Source organism: Octopus bimaculoides, unplaced genomic scaffold (assembly GCF_046866305.1).
Source record: "Octopus bimaculoides isolate indiv1 unplaced genomic scaffold, ASM4686630v1 contig155, whole genome shotgun sequence".
In the NCBI taxonomy this organism is placed as follows: Eukaryota; Metazoa; Mollusca; class Cephalopoda; order Octopoda; family Octopodidae; genus Octopus; species Octopus bimaculoides.
In genome coordinates this window covers 62118-74015 of record NW_028315405.1, presented here as the reverse complement: position 1 = coordinate 74015, position 11898 = coordinate 62118, and the positions used below count along the sequence as shown (strand labels likewise).

Sequence of the window (11898 nt, the reverse complement as noted above, 5' to 3'; positions counted from 1 at the left end):
CCACTTTATTTTGCTGTTTACACGCCCCAAACTTTTTTAATCGTTTTTTTTTTCCTTTCTTTCTTTCGAATAGAAAAGTTCTACATTGTATTTTCCCCTCTGTATACGGCCCTGTGTAGCTAATAAAGAAATCTATCTGTCTGTCTAACGGTCTACGTTCTGTCTGTCTATCTACACACACACACACACACACACCTATCTATGAAGGGTTACGTAAGTTACTCAAGAGTTTCGTAATTCAGGCTCGTCAAACTTTGACGAAATCCATTCACGGAACTCTCGCACTTTCCCCTCATTTATTTAACTTAACAACTAAATCTTAAATAGATTTTACTCAAATTTACTGCTCCCCGCCTCTTCTTTTATATATATATATATAAATTTGTGGGCTTCTATGAAGCACATACACGCTATATATATGTATGTGTGTATATATATATAAATATAAACAGGCATATATACAAGGGCCGGAAACAGGGGGTGCAGCGGGTGCACCCACACCCCCTAGAGTTTTCAGGGGTTGCAAGATCAAAATTTGCATCCCCTACAAAATCTTACCAGTTGCAGAAAAAAAGTGTTTAAAATCTATCGGTATAAAATGCTTAAGTTCGATCTCGTTTCAAAACAAAGAAAAAAATAAACATATAAATAAATAAAAGTAATGAAGCTGGCATAAAATTCCCTAGGGAGTTTAGAACCACTAACTTCTGAACTGAAGGCAAATAGCGTCAAAATACCAAAACTTAATTGACAATAACAACAGTAGCAGCAACAATAACAACAACAAAACCAGCATGTATGGTTAATTTTGAATATATAGCATTACTTGAATTCTTGAAGACAGCTCCCACCTAGTTTCTGTCTGTCAATACTTCTCTCCATCTTTTAGTACCACTCCCAAGTTCTTTGTAATTGGTGTTGCTAAAGACTTAAAACACGGTTGACTAGATTCGACCGTTTGACCCCAGTCTAAAAATAAAACCCCTTCAAAATTCTTTCAATACAAAACGACCATTTAATACTCCATACCATTATTTGCTTGACCACTGCCTGGGTAAGTGCCTTTTTTTTCAACTCCAACCTGATTCACCTTTTCATTAAATCTTTACTTTCCTTTTGTCTTTATTCCTCTCTATCTGCTTGAGTTCCTTAGGAAATAGTTTCCTTTTTGCGTTACTACTAACAAATCGTATCTTAAAGACGTAGTTTAGGCAGAATACCTTATATATTGACAACTTTCATTTTTTATCTTGCCTTAATTCTGTCATATTATTAACCAAAAGTCTTCCTGCCTATATATAAAATAGTATCTGCGTCATATCTGTTTCCGATACTGTCCTGCTTTTTCGTTTTATATAGAAAACGTTGATTTAATTAGTTTGATAAGTGCCTCTGCACGAAACTCTCGAACCTTCAGTCACTATGTAACTTTCTCCGATGAATAAATCTATACTTATTGAGACTGACTCAACATAAATTCTATTTTTCATGTTTGATGAGAACCCAATAATGTTCGGAAATCGATTACAGTTGTTCATCTTTTTTTTCAATCTACCGAGAAATGGCTAAATTTGCCCTCTTTATAAATATACGATATATATATAAATCTAAATAGACCTCGATAATCGGCTCGGGAATCTCCCCAATGACTTTACAAAGGTCACTTGGGGCCCCAATTCGCCGTGAAACCATTTGGTAGCTGGTATCGTTACGAGGTCTATTTATATTTACCCACTTCTCTACTTGGAGAGTAAGCCCTCCTCCGGTTATATGGTTTTACCGTATATTATCACATATGTATATATATATATATATCTCTCTCTCTCTATATATATGTATATATGTGTGTGTGGAGAGAGAGAGAGAGAGAGAGAGAGAGACGTAGGTAGGTACATATGTAAGCACACAAACACGCACGCATATATATACGAATGTATGTATTTGTGTGTCTGTATGTCACCCCACCATCGCCGTATAACTAATGTTGATGTGATTATGCCCCTGTAACTTGTCGGTTCGAAAAAAGAGGCGTATAGGCTACTTTTGTATTATAGTGTGAGTGTTGTTATTTAACCCAGGGTCAAACCTGACTGAGCAGGCTCGTGCTCAAAGTCACTCTGGCCGTGACCATCCCATCCTATTCCTACGTCTCTGCTTGAAGTAGTTGTGTGGGATTTTAATCGAGATTTGGTTACTACTTCTAGCAGTTCGAGCCAAAACGTATAGGCCAGTTGTTGTTGTTTAATCCCAGGTCAGTCCTGATCCGGGCAGCTCTACAATCAAAGATGTTCCAGCAATGACCATCTCTTCTGTTATTCAGACAGAGTGTATCTAGGACTACATTGTGTAATGTATAGTATAGTGTTCAGTCTTAATAGCTACAGTTGTAGTTAGTTCCGTCTTGGTTCAACTTGCGCTTGGTAGCCTCTTCGTTTACACCCTTTAAATCCCACTTCAACTCAACAAAACTCTGTTACACACACACACACACACACATACATGCAGAGCCACCTTTGAAAGTGTCAGTCTTTAAGGGATTATGTTCGTCCACCACTGTTTGGCCTTCATTGCTGCACATTCTCTGTGTGTTTTGTGGATAAAGTTTCCTTTCGATCTCAGCAGAACTTTTTGCCAGACACTTTGTTCACGTCGATTGAAGCAATGACAAATAAAGGGTCTTCAATGTACCTGAAAATTGAAGGAAAAGATGATGGATAATGAAACGAATAATGCATGGCAAATTGAATGCAATTTAATAAATGATAATATACGTGTGTTTAATTGTAATCGTCTAAGCCCTCTAACCACTAAGCTACACACCTGCACTTGTACGTATCTCCTGGTAGTTTTGTCTCTTGCATGTGAGATATCTCTGTGGGTTTAAGTGGAGCGGGGTCAGTTGTCTGATGTTCCATGGGGTTTGCTGCTAAGAAATCAGATAGGGTTTGGCAGTCTGTTATTTTGGAACCAGTTTTCTTGGTGATTTATCCAGGGTTGAAATAGTTGCCTGGCAATGTCTGGGGGACAACGGATTAGATGTCGGTTGATTATCCTGTTATGTTGTTATTTTATAGGTGTGTGGCTCCTGGTTAGGAGATTCAGCTCATAATCGTAAGGGTGTGGGTTTGGTTCCCACACTTTACTTCAGCTCACTCAGCTGGCAGAAATGAGTCATACCTGTAATTCAGTGGACCAGCTTATCATGTTCTGTGTTCTGTGTTGGATTTCCCTGAGAACTACATCTACCGTATGCATGTCAGTCGCATCTTGTCTTCTACTATAGTCTCAGGTTAAGCAAATCCTTGTGAGTGGATTTGGTAGAAAGAAACTGGAAGAAGCCCATCACATATATGTGTGTCTTTGTGTTTGTCCCCCCACCATTCCTTGACAGCCAATGCTGGTGTGTTTGTGTCCCTGTAACCTAGTGGTTCAACAAAAGAAAGCGATAGAATAAGTTCTGAGGTTGATTTCTTCGACTAACACCCTTTAAGGCGATGCTCCAGCATGACTACAGTCAAATGGCTGAAGCATATACATATATATATAGATAAGAGAGTAGGGTGTGATTTGAGGGAGATTTGGCTGCTATTTCTAGCAGGTCCAGCTACCATGTAGAGGTCTCCCTCATTGGCTCATACATACATATATACATAGGTAAGAGTGTAGGGTGTGATTTGAGGGAGATTTGGCTGCTATTTCTAGCAGGTCCAGCTACCATGTAGAGGCCTCCCTCATTGGCTCATACTTACATATATACATAGATAAGAGAGTAGGGTGTGATTTGAGGGAGATTTGGCTGCTATTTCTAGCAGGTCCAGCTGCCATGTAGAGGTCTCCCTCATTAGCTCATACATACATATATACATAGATAAGAGAGTAGGGTGTGATTTTGAGGGAGATTTGGTTGCTATTTCTAGCAGGTCTAGCTATCATGTAGAGGCCTCCCTTATTGGCTCATACATACATATATACATAGATAAGAGAGTAGGGTGTGATTTTGAGGGAGATTTGGTTGCTATTTCTAGCAGGTCTAGCTACCATGTAGAGGCCTCCTTCATTGGCTCATACATCATCATTATCATCACCATCGTTTAACGTCCGCTTTCCATGCTAGCATGGGTTGGACGATTTGACTGAGGACTGGTAAAACCGGATGGCAACACCAGGCTCCAATCTAATTTGGCAGAGTTTCTACAGCTGGATGCCCTTCCTAACGCCAACCACTCAGAGAGTGTAGTGGGTGCTTTTACGTGTCACCTGCACGAAGGCCAGTCAGGCGGTTCTGGCAACGGCCACGCTCAAAATGGTGTCTTTTATGTGCCACCCACACAAGAGCCAGTCCAGGGCCACTGGCAGCGATCTCACTTGGCTTGCCGGGTCTTCTCACGCACAGCACATTTCCAAAGGTCTCGGTCAGTAGTCATCGCCTCGGTGAGGCCCAATGTTCGAAGGTCTTGCCTCACCACCTCAGCCCAGGTCTTCCTGGGCCTACCTCTTCCACGGGTTCCCTCAACTGTTAGGGTGTGGCACTTTTTCACGCAGCTATCCTCATCCATTCTCACCACATGTCCATACCAGCGCAATCGTCTCTCTTGCACACCACAACTAATGCTTCTTATGTTCAGCTTTTCTCTCAAGATACTTACACCCTGACGGGTATTCACATTGACATTACACATCCAACGGAGCATACTGGCTTCATTCCTTGCGAGCTTACGCATGTCCTCAGCAGTCACAGCCCATGTTTCACTGCCATGTAGCATGGCTGTTCAATGAATTTTCAAAATTCTAGTCGTTCTATTGACGGGATTTTGTCAAAAGAAAGTGAGCTAAAAGTAAAAAAGATACAATTCCTCTTTCCATCAGGAAAGGAACCTTTGGAGAAAACTCCAAGCTGCCATTATATGGAATTTTTTTTTTTATTTAGTGTTTAATTTTATTTTTCATTTTCGAATTAACTGTCACGATATCTGCAAGAATAAATTGCATTGATATAAGAACTGCCGTTCAGTGGCACCAGTTCTGTAGAGATGTTTGTTTGGCAAAAAACTGGTGCCGGACAAAACTCCAATTGCTGGTCCGGACCATAGAGTGGAGTTCCATGAAAGTTTGTTCTTCAAAAAGAAGAACAATGGACGACGAATGTGTCGCAAAACTTGGGTTGTTGGATGTTATGACACCACAACCAGAAAAAGGATTTCTTCAACGTCTACCCGATAGGAGTGCAGAGATGTTGGAGAATGTTATCAGACAAAACGTTCTTGCAGAAAATTTATGACTGACAATTTGGCAAGCTATTGGAATCTGCATATACTCGGTTCCATTCACCAGACAGTAAATCGTTCCCCAAATTTCTTAGATCGGTCATCGGGGCATGTAAAAATCAGCGGAGGTAAAGATTATGGGAGATTATTTTTGTTGGTTTTATTTTGAAATGAAAACATTATATCAAGGTACGATTCAAGAAGATTGGATCCAGGGCGCGCATCCGCGCATGCGAGACGTGACTAGTGGATCCTACGACTCTCCAGCGCGCGTCACGTACAAAACATGTATGAGGGTGTTTGCGTTTTGTTTACAATGTGTTTTATTTACTTTGTTCAAAAAAACCAAAACAAACCGTCCTGCATGTTTTGTGCATACATGCATTGGCAATAGATTGTTATTGTAGGATCGACTAGTCACGACTCGCGTGCGCGTGCGCAATAGCAGGTGTGTGCGCATATTAATGGCGGTGAATTCGAATGTGTGAAAAAAAGGTAAATTTCAACATTTCTCTCGTTCAACACCCGACAAAGCATAAACCACAAAATTCACCTTTATTCTGTAATTCTATCTCCAGAAAATCGAAAAATGCAAGTTATTCGCTGAAAAATTCTGCGCCAGAAATCGCAAAAGAAGCCAAAACCATTTCACAGCTGATGTCTTCTGCTGAATTGCAGACATTTTCGAACAAGGTAAGGCAAAGAGATTTCCTTTTAATTGGCTTTCGCTTGTTTCAATAAAGACAAAACAAAACACTAACATGCTTTTGCTTTTGTTCAGACTTCGTTACTACTAATTTTTATAATTTCAGCATTCGTTTATTATTGTTTTCAAACGTATTTCTGCCAAATGTCATTTATAAAACATGTTTAAAGAAAAAGGGTGCGGATGCAGTCACGCCCCTCACCTTCGAAAATGTGTTTTTTAGTGAAAGGTTTCTAAGGAAACGTGTCTGTTTATTATTACATGTGTGTTTATATAGATGTCTGTAGGTATATAACGTGTGTATTTGTCTTTCTATAGCTCGAGAGAGAGAGAGAAAGTTGTAATGGAATTGAAGGCTTGTAATGGCTGTGGAGTATCTCTGGGTCAGTTCGTCGTACTTTATATTGTCTGATATCGTCTTTAAATCACATTTCACCTTCCAACACTTATAACCCCTCCTGAATCTCAATATTTCGTCGTTTTTTTGGCTTTCGGACACCTCAGTGTTTGTCCATCCATCGACATGCACAAATCTTGCGGTCCTCCATTTTGTTCTCTTCTGGATCCCTTCCTGGTCTACGCCTTTCAAACACGCGCGAAACAATTTCCAGTGGGAGGAGGGGGAGCCTGTTGAGCCTTGTGTTTTTTTGTATTTGTTTTTTTTTCTCTTGCTTTGTATCGGAGGGGAATGGGTGGAGGGGGTGTCTGAGAAGGTGGGTGGGGTGGGGTGGGACGGGGTGTATGGCTTGGGGTTCTAATTCAATCTGTCCTTTCTTCCTCTTCCTTCAGCTACCATCCACTGTTCTTTGTTTCTCTTTTCTTCCTGTTGCACCTTCTCCGGCCCCTTTCTAACTTCTTCCTCTGCAGAGGCCTTTTTTAGCAACATTTAAAGCAACGAGGGGTTCTGCCCTCCACCCCCACCCCCACTCTCAACACTACATCTCCAATGGTCACCGTTTCCACCATATTTTCAGTAGTTCTGCCAATACCCAATATGATTAGGTCCAATGTTTGCTCTTTCCATACACAATTTTCTGTTTTCGTGGCCTGCAGGACGGCTATTTCTTCTTTACTTCCGAGAAGAACAGCCGCCACAACCCAAGCCACATCTGTTTCTGGTGGGATTCTCTCCACCCTAATCCTGGAAGTCCTTCTTCCAAGATATGTAGGTTACTGTGGTTACAGCATATTCTTTTGCCTTTCCTGCCTTCTTGAACCACAATTGTTCCAAATCTGCTTCCTCTGCCTCAACGTTTTCAATTTTCCTTTCTTCCACTGAGTACACCTTATATATTTACTGTTTTCTTACCCATATTTTCCAATACTTTCTGGAGTAGGGACAACTTAGCATCACCACCGATCCTACGTGCCATCTTCTCATATTTCTCCATGTTTGTCAGGTCCACCTCCTTTTTTGTGACTTCTGTCACTTCAGCAAATCTTTCTTCTTCCTTAAACACTTGTCCATTCTATCAACTGCTCATACGAGCCACTCCTCCGAAGAGGACAATTCGGACCCCCTAAGGTCTGAATAGAACATGTTCCTTACTGTTGGCATTGCTGATCCTGCTTAAGGCGGAGAGAAAGCACAAGACAGTCGACCCCTCCTCACACAATCAACAAATACACCAACACTATGTAAAAGCGTGAGAGGAAATGGGAAAGAAGAAAGAGAGCGAATGTCTTAATTCTCCTGCTTAAATAGTCTTGCCGATGAGAGTCTTGCTGTTGTATTAGATTGATAGATAGAGAGATATTGATATATGTAAATATATATGTGTGTATATATTTAAGTGCAAGATCTCAGGATCAAGGTGTAGGAAGTGAGTAAGCTTCAAGCAGTCCATAGTAGAAAGTATAAAAAGCAACTTTGAAGAACATTAGTGGTTTATTGTCAAAGAAGATTGTAAATGTTTTCGAAAATTAGGGAACAGAGGAGATAAAATCACCAGCAGAACCTCAGAAATAGTAATTAGCCTAACGAGGGGTACTCCACTAGCTACTGATAAGGGTGAATACACCTTAGTTAAATGAAGGTTACATTGTTGTCAAAATATCTCAAGAGAATAAGGTTCTGCTAGCTGGGAGACATATGTTACTGGGATTTTCACCTGTTCCAATCCCTAAATTTGCATGTGTCTGTAGTTATATGTGTGTTTGTGCATGTGTGTGTGTGTGTGTGTGTGTGTGTGTGTGTGTGTGTGTGTGTGTGTGTGTGTGTACATGTATGTAGAAGAGAAGAGATGAGAAAGGAATAAACGATCATCTTCTGAACTTTCTAGGATGATTGCTCCTTCCTTTGTCATTCCTTTTCTTATTACTGCTCCCTACTTGACTAATGTGTCATTCTGGTGTATATTCAGTTTCACACCAGGTTATTTGGATCTCAATGCCTTAGCAATATATTCTTTTACTTGTTTCAATCATTTTGATTGTGGCCACGCTGGAGCACCACCATTTAGTCAAAGAAATGGACCCCGGGACTTATTCTTTGCAAGCCTAGTACTTCTGTCGGTCTCTTTTAATGTATTTTAATTATCATGTGCTTTTCAAGAGGCTTTTATAATTGAAGATTTCAACTTCACAATTCAGTCTTAATTCACTGTGAGATACATGTTTCAAGGTTGTATTAATGTCCAACAGAAGTGTACCCCAACACCGTAACTTTGTTTCCTCATAGCTGCATGCAACAAACATGAATATTTGAAGATAAAATTCTTTACAAATGGAGTAGATTACAATTTTATCTGGATTTGTTGTGAAAAAAAGTTTTGAAGGAGGGTGAAAAGAGGAGTTTCAGATAAATCACCCATGGGTTGTGAATAAAAATAGGGAAACAGAATACTTTGAGAGAAAAACCCCACACTTTTTTTTTTTAAAGCTAATTTCAATAAGGCAAACCCCCATCTGTGTCATAAACAGATTCACTGTAGACACAATATACATATGGTCCTGTGATATTGGACTGGGGTGGAACAGTTCTCCACTATCTACTTGAAGCTCTTCTATAGGCACTGTACTAAAAATAGCAACCCTTTATATTCTTAAGGTAGTGATATACAAAAAAGAAAACTTAATAAATTTATCATACAGACAGAGACATGGCTGTGTGGGAAAGAAACTAATTTTGTAATCTCATGGCTTCAAGTTCAGTCCCACTGCATAGCACCTTGGGAAAGCGTGTGTATATATATATATACATATATATATTGATTGAAGTGTACAGTATTATAGTACTATGTATCCATTGTGGCCATCCTTACCAGTCGGTTTTGCACTTGGGGCTTAATAGGTTGTTAGATAACAGTCCAATTATGTAACCCTGCACTCTTCAGAGCAGCTCTACTGTCTGTTTTGTATGGTTTCTATGACTGAATGCCCTTCCTAACTAATGCCAGCCACTTTACAGAGTGAACTGAGTTCCTTTTTATGTGGTGCCCATGCACATATGTTAGTACATTACAATATTAGAGAAGTATTTCAGTTGATTTCACCAATCAGGCTCCCACACAACAGCAGAAAATCCCAATCCTGGTGCTTGTTAGAAGAAAGGCTCATGCAAACAAAGAAGATTGTGCTGAAATGGATTTGTTGTATATATATAATATATATACATGGGTTGCATGGAGGCAAAGTGACTGAGTCCCTTTCAAGTGTTGGGCCTCATGGAGGCAATGACTGAGAAGACCCATCAAGCTGAGCAAAACCGCAGTTGTGGCAGATACTGGTACAGTACACATTGGCATGTAAGGGCATCCAGCTATAGAAAACCATGCCAAATCAGAGAGGAGCCTGGTGCAGCCTTCCAGTGTGCCAACCCAGTCAAACCATCCAACCCATACCAGCATGGACAATGGATGCTAAATGATGATGATGATGACACACACACAATAAATACATATGTGTGTATAAATATATATATATATATATATATATACATACATATAATTATATATATATATTTCGTTTTTTTGGATTTGGTTCCCAAGACTTATTTTATGTCATTTCGTGTGTTGAAGCATCTTCTGTTGTGTCTGGGGAGAGTCATTTTCTTATTGTGCCTTCAAATTTAACACTCACCGGTAACATTTCCACTTATTTCTTATTTTAATTTTCCTAAAACTTTCGTTGCGTCTTGCAAACTTATCAATAGTCTTGACTCTGTCCGTTATTTATGCATGTGTGTGTCTCAGTGTGTGTGTATGTATGCGTGCATGTGTGTGTATGTATGTCTGTGTGTGTGTGCATATGTATATATGTATGTATGGGTGTGTATGCATACATGTATGCATGTATGTATTCTGCATATTCCTGTGTTTGTGTGTGTTTTTATGTATATGTGTGTATATGTATGTATGTACCTCTGTCTCCTTGTGTGTGCATGTCTGAGTGTGTGTGTGTGTGTGTGTTTTGCTGCTATGTACCATGTTTTTATGTATGGGTGTATACACATGTGTGTGTGTGAGTGTATCTGTGTGTATGTATGTATATATGTATACTTGTGTGGGTGTGTGTACGTATGTTTGTAAGTATATATGTGTGTATATGTGTACATATCTATGTATATGTATATATAATTGTGTATGTATTTGTATAAATCCATATGTATGAGTTATTAGGTTCTGTATGTATGTACATATATCTGTATGTATGTGTGTATATATGTATGTATGCGTGTATGTGTGTTTGTGTGTATATATATGTATGTATATGTGTATGATGATGATGATGATATATATATATATATGTATGTGTATGTGTATGTATGTATATATGAAAACACTTGAGTTCTTTTTCTTTTATATATATGTATTTGTATGTATGTATGTATGTATGTATGTATGTGCATGCGTGTGTTTACGTATGTGTTTGTATACATGTATGTATATGTATATGCGTATCTGTTTATTCGGTTATAGGCGTAGATGTATATGTATGAGTATATGTATGTGTCTATTTCTATTTATACATGTGTATATATATATATGTATATATGTGTGTATGGGGACATGCACACATATGGGTATATTTGTATAGGCATGGGTACGTATGTGCATATGTGTAAATGTGGACGTATGCGTGTATACGTGTGTGTGTGTATATATATATATATATATATATATGTGTATATATATGTGTATATATATGTGTATATATATGTATGTATATGTGTATATGTCTTTATGTATGCATGTATGTTTTCACACAGTTATATGTATGTGTTGTCCAACCCACTATCCGGTAGCGTCCAATTCTCTAACGGTTTTTTTCAAATGAATCAAGTCATAACCTTATCCATCTATTGTTTTCATAATCGGTCATAAAGTCTTACGTTTAAGATGATTCCCATGCATTCCCTGAAGAGAAGGTTACAATTTTAATATCACAGATCCCTATGGATCACACAGGTTGTAATCCTTTGAAACATATGTAGGAATAAAGTATGCAATTATAACATGCGTTTTCTCCATTCCTTAAATTTTTAAATATATATATATATATATATATATATATATATATATATATATATATATATATGTATGTATGTATGAGCCAATGATGGAGACCTCTGCATGGTGGCTACACCTGTTAGAAGTAGCAGCCAAATCTTCCTCGAATCACACCTTACTCTCTTATATTTTAGATGAGGAAAGTATTTGAATATCCCAGGAGATTCTTGTGGTGGTGGTGTATAGGGCAATCATTGTTAAGGGGAAGGGCTGCAGAACTGTCCCTGAATACTTAAGGGATTACGTAGTAGAGATACAGCCAATTCAGGGAGGGTCCTGCAACGTTGTGTGAATGTAGTTCCTTGTTTTTGTGTGTTGACTGTGACCTTGAGCATGATAAGAGGGTCTGCCATGTTGTTTAACCCTAGGGCAATACTGATCCAGTAGACCTATGATGGTGGGTGTTACAACTATGATT

At 38.9% G+C, this 11898-nt stretch overlaps 1 long non-coding RNA gene across 6 annotated transcripts in view; it reads left to right on the top strand.

Moving 5' to 3' along the window:
• Positions 1–4359: 4359 nt before the first annotated feature.
• The window catches only part of LOC149129105 (uncharacterized), a 57548-nt gene continuing 50009 nt past the window's right edge, over positions 4360–11898 (top strand). Inside the window, exons 1-3 of one of the 6 annotated variants that reach the window (XR_016240499.1) lie at positions 4360–5759; positions 5843–5957; positions 6289–6874. This is a non-coding gene — a long non-coding RNA (uncharacterized LOC149129105). Of the gene's footprint in view, positions 5760–5842; positions 5958–6288; positions 6875–11898 lie in introns of those variants that run through there. The other 5 variants (XR_016240496.1, XR_016240497.1, XR_016240495.1 and 2 more) reach the window with 5 other exon arrangements.